Source organism: Pseudorca crassidens, chromosome 8 (genome assembly GCF_039906515.1).
Source record: "Pseudorca crassidens isolate mPseCra1 chromosome 8, mPseCra1.hap1, whole genome shotgun sequence".
Classification (NCBI taxonomy): Eukaryota; Metazoa; Chordata; class Mammalia; order Artiodactyla; family Delphinidae; genus Pseudorca; species Pseudorca crassidens.
In genome coordinates, this window is record NC_090303.1 from 31680922 (window position 1) to 31692976 (window position 12055).

The 12055-nt window shown below is 37.6% G+C and overlaps 1 protein-coding gene across 4 annotated transcripts in view; it reads left to right on the plus strand.

Annotated features, from left to right (window-relative positions):
* RUNDC3B (RUN domain containing 3B) overlaps positions 1-12055 on the plus strand; it is a 147525-nt gene that overhangs the window by 25231 nt on the left and 110239 nt on the right. The window lies entirely within an intron of this gene.

The window sequence follows — 12055 nt, forward strand, 5'->3', positions numbered from 1 at the left end:
AGAGCTTGATGTATCCTAATGTTCCAAGGATTTTATCATAAGACCTCAATTCCCTTGATTTGGTGTACCATTTAGCATTTAATTCGCTCACAAAATACGTAAACAACTCTAACAGAAAACAATTAGACCGTGTTGATATAGCCGTGCTGAGTTGCGGGGTTGACTAACTACCGCATAAGTGGACCCCTCCTGCATGCCTGTGTGCCATCTTCTGAGTCATGCCTCAGCAAAATACAGATCATAGGCCTTTAGACTTACTTCATCACCATGAATGTTATTTCTGAGAAGCCAGTGAACTACTGTGTTGAGAATAGAATCTCTAGTTGATTTATGGATAAGAATTCCACGAGTATGACAGTAAGACAGTAAGAAAGATGATCCAATGAGGTTTGTGTGAATTTTTTAAGCTAGGTAAGATTAATAATTCAAAACATGCTTTTTAAAAAAAGTACCTGTTGGGACTTCCTTGGTGGTGCAGTGGTTAATACTCCACACTTCCACTGCAGGGGGCATGGGTTCGATCCTTGGTCGGGGAACTAAGATCCCGCATGTCAGACATAAATTAAAAAATTTAAAATAAAAAAAAAGTTCCTATAGGCCGACTATGGTGGTCACTGTTATTACTATAGATATGAATTATGAAATGATCTGTAACTCTCAAGATGAGGTAGTTTATTAAAGATTCAAGTGTCTAGAAACTTCATATAATATTGCCCATTTTTTGGTATTCTAATATGTAATAAATTGCTTTTACTTTTGGAGATGTTATGTAATTATTTGGGAGGTTTTTTTGAGTTTTTTGGTTTTTTAAATATTTATTTATTTGTTTTGGCCGCGCCGGGTCTTAGTTGCGGCAGGTGGGATCTTCTTTGCGGCATGTTTAGTTGTGGCATGCAGACTCTTAGTTGCGGCATGTGAACTCTTATTTGTGGCATGCATGTGGGATCTGGTTCCCCGAGCAGGGATTGAACCCAGGCCCCCTACATTGGGAGCATGGAGTCTTACCCACTGGACCACCAGGGACGTCCTGAGAAGTTATATAATTATTTCAATAGTACAGTGTGTTCACTTAAAATTTAGTTATTTTTTATTTTTTTGCGGTACGCGGGCCTCTCACTGTTGTGGCCTCTCCCGTGCGGAGCACAGGCTCCAGATGCGCAGGCTCAGCGGCCATGGCTCACAGGCCCAGCCGCTCCGCGGCACGTGGGACCTTCCCGGACCGGGCACGAACCCGTGTCCACTGCATCGGCAGGCAGAGTCTCAACCACTGCGCCACCAGGGAAGCCCAAAATTTAGTTATTATAACAACTCATTTTTTCAATGTTTTTCTTGATAGAAGTACAAATTTAAAGTGTATAACTTCATGGGTTTATAAGATTTACTTTTCTCTAGCTACTTTTTATTTTTGAAATAAAAGGGTGTTTAGTTTATCAGTTTTTTTCAGAGAAAACCAAAATTCATCCCCAGACACAATGTAGGCTGTGCTGACACAGGTAACGGGGAGAGCTTCATTCATTCTAACAGCCCCATTATTGAAAAAAAAAGGAGGCTTTTAAAACCACATATATTAATCTTGTTTGCAGTAATTCCTTAATAAGATGATGATCTTACTTTTCTGGACTATATTTGAGAACTAAGAATTAACACACCACCAAATGTAAAATAGATGGCTAGTGGGAAGCTGCTGCATAGCACAGGGAGATCAGCTCGGTGCTTTGTGACCACCTAGAGGGGTGGGATACGGAGGGTAGGAGGGAGATGCAAGAGGGAAGAGATATGGGGGTATATGTTTATGTATAGCTGATTCACTTTGTTATACAGCAGAAGCTAACACACCATTATAAAGCAGTTATACTCCAATAAAGATGTTAAAAATAATAATAATAAAAACTATTTATTTCCTTTAAAAAAGGAAAAGAAAGAATTAATCACAGAATATAAAATTCAAAGAGGCCTTAGTTCATGTCTTCAGTTCAGTCATTTTTGGACTTTTACTTTAAAGCATACTCCTTCTCTCCAGCCCACTCCCACCTCCCCTAATAAAAGACACTGCAGATGCTGGACATGTAAGCGGAAGGTCTGGTTGAAGCTGAGTAGGGAAATCGGGCATTTTGTCAGCTCGGCAGCAGTCACACCCCAGTTCCACAGCACCACTTCAGGCAGCGCTGTGAATCATAGCTTAAAAATCACTACTCCAGTTTCCCTCCTACTGAAGCCATCCACTCAATGATATTTACAACCTGTGGACATACAGTCTTTGTTTTAATACTTCTGATATTGGGGAACTTAGGACAGTAAAGTAGGGCCATCAATTTTGGGGCAGTTTAGATTGTTAGAAAATTCTTATGTATAAGAAGCCAACTTATATGACTGTGCTTTTCTGCCTCTTTAAAATTGTGGGCCTCATAAATATTAAACGGTTGCTATTCTATAATTCTTTCTCCTTAGTTACCCTTTTTCTTTCTTCCAGGTAAAGTGTCTCTAGTTATTTCGATCTTCTGGAACCACTATAGTCTTAGTTATTCTTCTGGTTTATCACTGGTTTACCGAGATCTTAAAATGTGGTACTCAAAGCTGAGTAAAGTGCTTCAGATAGGCTAACTTCTGTAATTTGAGATTACAGTGACTTTTTGATTCCCGCATCACACTTTTGCTCACATTGAAATTAAGGCCAAGTAAAATCCCAAGGCTTTTAAAAAATTGCTTGTTTTATGTTTTAGATTCTCTAAATTAGTTGCCTGAGATCAAGTTTGAAAGGAATAAATGAAGTGTTATTTTCTTCATCATTCACTTTAGAGATAGATGAGGTGGCTATAAAATTGAAATTCTACTTCTGGGAAGATAAAGTGAACATACTTTCCCCTATTTCTCCTACTTACTGTAACCCAAAACCCTGGACCTATAAAACACAAGACTCTGAAAGGTAGGGAGAAGTCTAGGGACTTCAGGACCTTAAGAATGGCATGGTGGTGGGTTTCTTGGATTTTCTGGTTGCTTTACATCTGACACTGAGTACTGGATACGCCAGTAGCTTGCAGACATCAACAAGCACATGTACACACACACAAACACACAGTCTGACAAGGACCTGCTCTTTCTAGCGAAAGGACCAGGAATAGAACAGCCTGGCAAGACAGAACACTTTTAGACAGTATCTGCTCTAGTTTAGTCAAATACCACAGAAAAAGTGTGGCACTACCCCTAGCCAGGCCTGAAGAGGCTGAATGGAGAACCTAGAAGTCCACCCTCATGAGACTGTAACAGGGCACCTCAACACCACCACAGTGTGGTATCAAGTAAGACCAAGCAGAGAGCTGGCACTTCTTCCCTTTTCAGTGGTTGTGAGCCTTCTCTTCCCACCTGCCCCCACAGTGTGTCAGTGGAGAGCCTGGACTTTCATCCCCACCCAGCAGTAATGAGGTTGTGTCGGAAGAGGTGTATTGGAGAGTTATATCTTTGACCATCACCCAGCGGGTGACAAGGCTACCCTCAGTGCATTGTCAGTTAGCCTGTACTCCCACCTCCACCCAGCGGTAATGAGGACCCCTCCTTCAAGTGTCAGTGAAGGCCAACTAGGAAACTTGGACTTCTCCCTCCACTTGCCAGGAATGAAATGTGGTGCCCTCCACCCTCCAACCTTCCCCTGATGGAGCAGTGTCATAGAACGCCAGTTAAAACAGGTTTAGGGACTTCCCTGATGACGCAGTGGTTAAGAATCCGCCTGCCAATGCAGGGCGCACCGGTTCAATCCCTGCTCCGGGAGGATCCCACACGCTGCGGAGCAACTAAGCTCGTGTGCCACAAGTACTGAGCCTGCACTCTAGGGCTTGTGAGCCACAACTCCTGAGCCCGCTTGCCCCAACTACTGAAGCCCACGCACATAGAGCCCAGTGCTCCGCAACAAGAGAAGCCACTGTAATGAGAAGCCTGCGCACCACAACAAAGAGTAGCCCCCGCTCTCCACAACTAGAGAAAGCCTGCACGAAGCAATGAAGATCCAACGCAGCCAAAAATAATTATTTAAAACAAACAAATAAACAGAAGGTTTAAATAAGATCATAGTCTCATAACATAGTATGAACATATCCAGGTTTCATTTGAAGATCACTTTTCATACCAAGAACCAGGAAGATCACAAGTTGCGTAACAAAAGACAATAGATGTCAACACTGAAATGATAAAAGGTGGTAGAATTACTGACAAAGATCACAGATCAGTCATGATAAAAATGCTTCACTGAGCAATTCCAAAGACACTTGAAACAAGTGAAAAAGTAGAAAACCTAAGCAAAGAAATAGAAAGTAAAAAGAAGAAGCAAGTGGAAATTTTGATATGGAAAAGTACAAAACTAAATTAAAAAGCTCAGTGGATAGGCTCAACAGGAAAATGGAGGGGAAAGAAGAAAGAATCAGTGAACTGGAAGACAAAACAATAGAAATTTCCTAATCAAATAACAGAGACTCAAAATAATCTAAAATTAGAAATAAGAGACTGAAAAAAAAAAAAAAAAGCCTCAGGGATCTGTGGGACCGTAAAAAAAGATCTAAAATTCCTGTCATCAGAGTCCTCAAAGGAGAGGTGAAAGAGGAAAAGACTGAAAATGTACTCCAAGAAATAATGGCTGAAATTTTCTCAAATTTGGCAAGAGAGGTAAACATACAGATTCAAGAACCTAAGTGCATCACTGAGTAAATCCAAAGAAATACATGCCACAGCACATTATAATTAAACTTTTTAGAAATAAAGACAGAGAAAATGTTGAAAAGTAGCCAGAGGGAAATGATATCTTGTCTATAAGGGAAAAACGATTTGAATGATAGCAGATTTCTCATCAGAAACCATGGAAGCATTTCTGTCAACTGCTGAAAGTAAAATGTCCACACAGAATCCTATATCCAGCAGAATTAACCTTCAGTAATGAAGGGAATATCTAGACATTCTCAGATGATGGAAAACGAAGGGAATTTATCGCCAGCAGACTTAACTCTAAAACTGTGGCTAAAGAACCCTCTTTAAGCAGGAGTGAGTCATAAAAGAAGGAACTTTTAAAAGGAAAGAAGAAACATGGTAAACAAGAATGTGGGTAAATACAATAGGCTTTCCATTTTATTTTGTAGTTTTCTGTTCGTTTCCTCTGGTTTTGGTTTCTCTGTTTCCTTTTTCCTATTTTCCTGTGAGTTACTTGAAAATTTTTTAGAATTCCATTTTTATTCATCTCTAGTCTTTTTGAGTGTATTTCTTTGTGTATATTTTTTAGTGGTCGCTCTAGGTATTACATTATATATACATAACTTGTCACAGTCTGTTAGTGTCATCATTTTCCAGACTGAAATTTAAAAACCTTACCTTTCTTCATAGACATTACTCTCCCTCATCTATAATTGTTTTAGATATTTCCCCTACATGCATTTAGAATTAGTGTTATAATTTTTGTTTCCACCATCAAATTTAATGTAGAAAACTCAAGAGGAAAAGGCAAGTCTGTGGTTTCAGGTTGCTGCTTTGTCCAGCACACAGTCTGGGATAGACAAGGCAAAGGGACTTAACTGCTGTGTCATTTCTTGAGTTCCAAGGTCCCTAGACAATCTTCCTTTTATTCTCCACCTTCAGAATCTTCTTACAGTTTTTTTTTGCGTATAATATCCAGGATTTTTGGTTGTATTTAACCGGAGGAGAGTACATCTACTTTATCTTTTCCGGAACCAGCAGTCTCCTTTAATTTTGTAATGTGAAGAATTGCATCAATAGTTTTTCTAATGTTAATTCATGCATATATACTTGGGAAAAATCTAACTTGAACCTCATGTATTGTTTTAGTATACTTTATTTAGGATTTGGTTTTGATTCTGAGTTTATGAGCAAAATTTGTCATTTTTCTGTTTGGTACTTGTTTTGGTTTTTGTTATCAAGATTATATCACCTCATTAAACAAATGAAGGTGTTTTATCTTTTATTATTCTTTGGAAGAATTTTGCATGAGCTTGCAATCATCTGTTAGGGAGAATTTGCCAGTAAAAACTGGGTCAAGCAGGGCGGGGCGGTGTGCATGCACAAGTGCACTTTAACAGCTAATTTACCTCCTTTAATGCTTATAGGTCTGTTTAGGTTGTTGATTTCTCTATTCTATGTTCTGTTCTACAGTTGTCAATGTCTTCTATATCCTCTTAATTATTTACTCTCTAGTGAGTTGCCATTTTTCATTTCAGTGTGACACACTTAAAGTAGACGAATTCAACTGTGAATGGTTTAAAAAAGTCAAAGCTCACTGAAGAGATCTAAAGATAAGTCACATATTCATCCTTATGGCATTGTTAAAAGCTAAGATTCTGCTTTTTAAAAAAAACCCACTCCCTACCCTCATTGTTTGCCAGCTGTCCCCCTCCTCTGAACAATAGGGTATACAGTTGTTCTTTAATATCCATGGAGGATTGGTTCCAGGACCCCCTGGATACCAAAATCTGCAGATGCACAAGTCCCTTATATAAAATGGTGTAGCATTTGCATATAACCTACGCACATCCTCCCATAGAGTTTGAATCATCTCTAGATTACTTGTAATACTTAATACAATGTAAATGCTATGTAGATAATTGCCAGCACCTGGCAAATTCAAGTTTTGCTTTTTGGAACTGTCTGGAATTAAAGAAATTTTTTTTTCCGTTCATGGTTGGTTGAATCCATGGATGCAGAGGGCCATCTGCATTTAATTCAGTCTGCTGTTAAAGAACGAAACAAAAGCTCCATTAGTGAATACCTGGTATTATTTTCTACACAGATGTCCCCTTTTGCGTCCCTAATATTGATTATTAGTTATTTTTCTCTTTTTTCATGAGCACTATTGCCAGAGATTTGTTCATTTTATTAGTCTTTCAAATAATTAATTTTTGGCTTTGTTGATTTCCTTCTCTCCAAATACTGCTTTGGCTACATTTACAAGTTTGGATATGTATTATGTTTACTAATATTCATTTTTAAGTAATTTCTACTTTTCATTATTATTTCTTCTTTGGCTTAGTGTTATTTGGAAGTTTAGTTTTAATGTTTCTGAAAATAGCTTTTCATTTTTACTTCTATGTTAATTGAATTATGGTCAGAGAATTTGTTCTGTATGGCAGATTTTTTTGAAAGTTGTAAGATTTGCTTAATGGCCTAGTTTATGATTAGTTTTAATAAATGTTCCATATTGAGAAGAATGTGTATTCTCTAACTGTTGATTATGTTTTTCAAATGCTAGTCACATTTTTGTCAGTTTGATCTGTTGATAACTTAGAAATTTTGAACTATTTTATTATTCTGATGGATTTATCAGGTTATTCTGGTAGATATGTCTCTTTTTGCTGTCTGTATTTTGAGTCTATTTGATGCATTCAGTTTCAGGGTTTTTGTAAATTCCCTTATTTTCTGTTTATTTTTCATTTTTGGCCTCTTAAGTATTTCCGTGGGGTTTTTTGTATGCTTGCTATGTTTAAAAGTGTATCTATTATATTTTATCCAGCATTTCTAATTTCCTTTTGTTTTGTGTTGGGAGGAAAGATTTTCCTATAATTACATGTTTCCCACTTGAAAGACAAATTCTTGCTATTGCTAAAGAGAGTTCTAAAACTTTTTCTTTTCTTTGAAAATTATCATTGCCCTTTGTTGTTGATTTTATAGTGAACAGTTAAACTTAATGGTCAAAATGTATAATGTTGAGGTAAAACAAGTCTGGCACCAATAGTAAGTATTCATTATTTCCTTTTAGATAGTTTCGATTGTCATGTAATTAAAAAAAATTTTAATTAAAAAATACTCAGGTGTATATATCTGTATATTATATATCACAATGCTATAGTAATATATAATCACTACATTATATATATTCATATTTAGGTAATACAGTATATAATGTATTATATATTTTTTTAAGTTTAGATCCTTTTTCCTATTTCCCTTTTTATACATAAATTCACCCATTTCCATCCTCTAGCCCTGGCTTTTAAATACTTTTTTGTTCCTGTAGATACAAGGTTTTTTTCTACTTGACATTGAGGTCTATTTCTGGTTATTACCCACTGAAACTATTACCTGAGTAACCATTTCAATTTCCACTTCAGTGGCGCTCTTCTGTTTCCTCTTTATTCCCTTCTAGCCAGTTCCTAATAAGCTTTTCCTATAGGTGGATTTTCTCCTTCCTCTTCTATGTATTACTGCGTTCTAAACTATCCATTTCAATTTTCTTAGCTCTGGAAATTTTTCTAAGAAAACTTGCCTGATTTTTCTACTGTATCCTTTTTCAGACAGCATGGGTTCTGTTTATCTTATGTCTTTTAGTATGCCGTACACTTTACCATACTATAGCCTTCAAAAAGTTAACTCAACTTATGATGCTAGAGAAGGTGGAGTAAGTCCACTACTACCCTAACTCTCTGTCTTAGCATGCTTGGGCTGACAGGACAAAATGCCACAGACTGGGTGGCTTAAACAACATAAATTTATTTCTCACAGTTCTGGAGCTTGGCAAGTCCAAGACCAAGGTGCTGGCTGATTGAGATTCTGGTGAGAGCTCTTTTCCTGGCTTGTAGATGGTTGCCTTCTTGCTGTGTCCTCAGACGGCAGAGAGAAAGAGAATGAGAGTGCTTTGTGGTGTCCCTTCTTATAAGGACACTAATCCTACAGGATCAGGACCCTACCCTTATGACCTCATTTAACATTAATTACCTCCTTATAGGCCCTATCTCCAAATATAGTCACATTGGGTGTTAGGGTTTCAACATAAGACTTTGGGGGGAATCAGTTCAGCCCACAGCACTCTTCTACCGATTGCAGTTAAAAACTCTGGACAGAATGCAACAAGCAACTACTTATCTACTTTGGAAAGTAAACAATAGCAGCCAGGTTGGGGAGAGAGATCAAAATCTGAAGAAGAACCATCATAGGAATGAGTGTCCTTTGTATTTTTTTCCCTCCTATATCCTCAGCCTTAACCTGAGGGGCCCTTTGTCTTTAATTGTGCTATGGATGCAGACAACAGCAAAGACTCCAACAGTAACCTTCTCTTTCTGGCCAGAGTATCTGGAAAAGGTCCCTCTGTGAGCCAGAGAGTATTGAGGCTTCCCATTTTTTCTCTTTTTTCTTGCTGCTTTTCCCCAAGAGCTGCTTGAGTTGCCCAGGATTGTGCCGTAGTGTGAGAGGCTAAAACTCTAAAACTTTTTATTTACATTAATGTTGCAGGAAAAGGAAGGATCTGGGGGCTGGAGTCTATCAGGGAAGAGAGCCCTGGAAAGGGGAATGCCCTAATTCTGTATGTAATGACCAGCATAAGTTCTGGCCTCACACCCAAGAATGTGAGGACTGAGCTAGGATACAAACCACCACCCAAATCCCAGAGCAGCATATATATCGGTAAGGCCCAAAGAAGCATAGCTAAGGCTTTACAAACTGAACTTAAATTGTAACCACTGCCCACATAAAGCAAGAAAGAACTTGGCTATCTGAATCTAACTGGGTCTATTGCCTACCAAAAAAACCCAAAACAAAACAAAAATCAACATATTTTAGGGATTTTAATAGGATTTAGAGTGTCAAGATAATATTTAAAACATCCAATATAAAACTTAAAGTTACTTCACGTATAAAGAACCAGGAAAATATGACCAATTGTCAGAGGAAAAGACAATCAAAGATGCCAATCCCGAGATAAGTTATCAGGCAAAGATGTTAAATCAACCATTAAAACCATGCTCCATGATGTAAGGTAAATATTCTTGAAATGAATAGAAAGATAGAAGTTCTGAATTGAGAAATAAAAACCTCATAAAGGACCACGTGGAAATTTCAGTACATAAAAGCAAAATATCTGAAAACATTTACTAGGTGGGGTTCTATAGCAGAGTGGAGATAATAGAGCTGTGTATGAATTTGAAAATAGATCAATAGAAATTATCCAAACTGAAGAACCAGAGCCTCAGGGACCTGTTGGACAATAGCAGAAGATATAATGTTTGCATCTTTGGAATCCCAGAAGGAGAGGGGCAAGAGATTGGTGCAGAAAATACGTTAAAAAAAAAATAAAGCTATAAGTTCCTGGATCTGGGAAAGGAATAAACTTATTGGTCCAAGAAGCTTAGCAAACTTCTGAAAAGGTAAACTCAGAGTTAAGCACTCCGAGATACATCATAACTAAACTTCTGAAAATAAAAGATAAAAAATCTCGAAAGCAGACAGAGAAATATAGTACATTATGTACAGGGAGGAACAATTCAAATGACTATAGGTTTTTCATCAGGAACCGCAGAAGAGAGTGGAAGAACATCTTAAAATTCTGAAAGCAAAGAACTGCCAACTCAGAATTCTGTATGCAGTGAAAACATACCTCAGAGATGAAGGCAAAATAAAGAAATACTCAGATGAAGGAAAAGTAAGAATTGTTACTAGTAGACCTGGTCTAAAAGAAGTGCTAACTAAAGTTCTTCAGACTAAAAGGAGATGATACCAAGGAAACTTAGAACTTTGTGAATGAAGAAAGAGCAACAGAAATGAAGAAAGAGCAACAGAAAATATAGCAGATTTTTTTCCTTCAAGATTTTTAAAATATAACTGTTGAAAGCAAAAATTACAACATTTCTTGAGAGGTTTCAGTGTTTGCATATATAGTGTAAATGACATTTAAAACAAAGAGGGGAAAGTAAAGGGACCTATGTGGTCATATATTTTACTTGAAATGGTAAAATATTAACTGTAAGTAGACTGTTAAAGGTTAGTTTTTTTTTTAATTGGAGTATAGTTGATTTTACAATGTTGTGTTAGTTTCAGGTGTACAGCAAAGTGAATGTTATATGTATACATATATCCGTTCTTTTCCCATATAGATTATTACAGAATATTGAGTTGAGTTCCCTGTGCTATACAATAGGTCCTTATTATCTATTTTATATATAGTAGTGTGTTTATGTTAATCCCGATCTCCTAATTTATCACTTCCCCCGACACTTCCCCTTTTGTACCATAAGTTTGATTTCAAGATCTGTGAGTCTGTTTCTGTTTTGTGAATAAGCTCACTTGTATTTTTTATTAGATTCCACATATAAGTGATATCATATGATATTTGTCTTTTTCTGTCTGATTTACTTCACGTAGTATGATAATCTCTAGGTCCATCCATGTTGCTGCAAATGGCGTTATTTTGTTCTTTTTTATGCCTGAGTAATATTCCATTGTATATATGTACTACATCTTCTTTATCCGTTTCTCTGTCAGTGTACATTTAGGTTACTTCCATGTCTTGACTATTGTAAATAGGGCTGCAGTGGACACTGGGGTGCATGTTATCTTTTCGAATTACGGTTTTCTCTGGGTATATGCCCAGGAGTGGGATTGCTAGATCATATGGTAGTTCTATTTTTAGTTTTTTAAGGGACCCCCATACTGTTCTCCATAGTGATTGTACCAACTTACATTCCCACCAACAGTGTAGAGGGTTCTCTTTTCTCCACACCCTCTCCAGCATTTATTGTTTGTAGATTTTTTGATGATGGCCATTCTGACTGGTGTGAGGTGATACCTCATTGTAGTTTTTTTTTTAAGGTATTTAAAATTTTTTTTTTATTTATTATTTTGGCTACATTAGGTCTTTGTTGCTGTGCGCGGGCTTTCTCTAGTTGCGGTGAGCAGGGGCTACTCTTTGTTGCGGTGCATGGGCATCTCATTGTGGTGGCTTCTTTTGTTGTAGAGTATGGGCTCTAGGCACCCGGGCTTCAGGAGTTGTGGCTCCCGGGCTCTAGAGCACAGGCTCAGTAGTTGTGGCGCATGGGCTTAGTTTCTCCACGGCATGTGGAATCTTCCCGGACCAGGGCTTGAACCTGTGTCCCCTGCATTGGCAGGCGGATTCTTAATCACTGCGCCACCAGGGAAGCCCCTTATTGTAGTTTTGATTTGCATTTCTCTGATAATTAGTGATGTTGAGCATCTTTTTGTGTGCTTTTTGGCCATCTGTATGTCTTCTTTGGAGAAACGTCTATTTAGATCTTCCACCTATTTTTTGATTGAGTTGTTTGTTTTTATATTGAGCTGCATGAAT